Genomic DNA, 1,989 nt, shown 5'->3' on the forward strand with positions numbered 1-1,989 from the left:
GAGGAGGAGGAGGAGGAGGAGGAGAAGAAGAATTATTTCTACTTGCTCTTAAGTTAATAGAATGACCAAATACAAAGCACTTTATAAGCCATTCTAAAAATAACAAAAAACTGTAGAAATGTAAGCTATATTATCTGCCATTTATACCCCAACAGAAGCAGAGAAGTCTTCATTTGTATCCATTATAAATGGACACATAGATGCATACACATCCTTGGGAAAAAATCTTAAAGCCTAGGGCTGGGATTGTGGCTCAGTGGTAGAGTGCTTGCCTCACATGTATGAAGCACTGGGTTCAACTCTCAGTACCGCATATAAATCAATGAATAAAATAAAGGTCCGTCAACCCCAAAAACATTTTTTAAAAAATCTTAAAGCCTATATAATAATATTAAGTCTGTATTGATTGCCACTGGGGAAATGTGATTACCACTTGGACAAGGACTTAAATTTTCTTGAGGGCTGGGGATGTGGCTCAAGCGGTAGGGCACTGGCCTGGCATGCGTGTGGCCCGGGTTCGATCCTCAGCACCACATACAAACAAAGATGTTGTGTCCGCCGAAAACTAAAAAATAAATAATAAATAATTCTCTCTCTCTCTCTGTCTCTCTCTCTCCTCTCTAAAAAAAAAATCTTAAATCTCTCTCTCTCTCTTTTTTTTTTAACTGAGATCAAGTAATGATATAAAGAAATAGCACCAGACATAATTTGACCAGAGGGGCAATAAAGAATTCAATTTCTGGGGTGGGGATTGTGGCTCAGTGGTAGAGCGCTCACCTAGTATGTGAGGTGCTAGGTTCAACCCTCAGTACCACATGCAAATAAATAAATAAGATAAAGGTATTGTGTCCAGCTATGATTAAAAAATTTTTTAAAGAATTAAATTTCTGTGCATTGTAGTAGTACACACCTCTAATTCCAAAATAAAAAGGAGTGGGATGTAGCTCGATAATAGAGTGCTTGGCTAGCAAGTGGGAGGCACTGATTTTGATCCCCAGTACAACAAAATAAATTTTAAAAAAGTTTCAACTTCAAAAGTTCTAGGCACAAATTTATAACTTATTTACATTATATACTTATTTACATTATTGGATATCTAAGGAACCAAAATATTGTCTGGAGCTTCTCATGGTCCACAATTTGTACCTTTTATTCTTTTTTTCTTAATTTTTATTTTTAGATGGACAAAATATCTTGATTTTATTTATCTACTTTTATGTGGTGCTGAGGATTGAACCCAAGGCCTCACACGTGCTAGGCAAGCACTCTACCACTGAGCCACAACACTAGTCCTGTACTTGATACTCTTCAAGAGATAATGGAATTAGAGGCCTGTGCTCAGCTGTGATGAGCAGCTTCCCATCCTGACTCCTAACCAGAGCTCCTGCCCTGGAGAAGCCCAGGCTGTGATAAGAGGTGTTTGGGATACAGTGTGACACAACCATGTGGCCAGGGTATTGTGTCCAACTCCCGATCAAGGCCGTTTATCTGAAGAATATGACTCCATGTTAAGACATTCTGGAAGGATATTAATATGAAACTAATTAATAATCCATATTTAATTTTATTGTGTAAATGGAATGATTATTAGGATATTGTTATTTTAAACACTTTGGTGTTTTTCCATATCACAACTTTATTGCATTTAAGGATGTGATTTCTCCTTTCTCTCTCTCTCTCTCTCTCTCTCTCTCTCTCTCTCTCTCTCTCTCTCTCTCTCCACTAAGAAATGGAAAAAATATTCTGAGAAATTGGTATCCTTTGATTTGGTCCTGTACCCCCTCACCTTATGTTATCAAGTAATAAGATCCTGATAAGTGTCTCTTAGTTCTTGGAGATGCATTTCAGGGCTGTCTAGAATAGGTGGGGCTTTTTTTTTTAATAAAAATTTATCTGACCCTAGTTAACAGAGTAAGGAAGATTTATTGAGGACTATTGTGATAGGTCAAAGTGATAAGACTGTTGCAGTATGGAAGATTTTTTTTGGTT

This window comes from Ictidomys tridecemlineatus, unplaced genomic scaffold (assembly GCF_052094955.1).
Source record: "Ictidomys tridecemlineatus isolate mIctTri1 unplaced genomic scaffold, mIctTri1.hap1 Scaffold_3716, whole genome shotgun sequence".
Lineage (NCBI taxonomy): Eukaryota > Metazoa > Chordata > Mammalia > Rodentia > Sciuridae > Ictidomys > Ictidomys tridecemlineatus.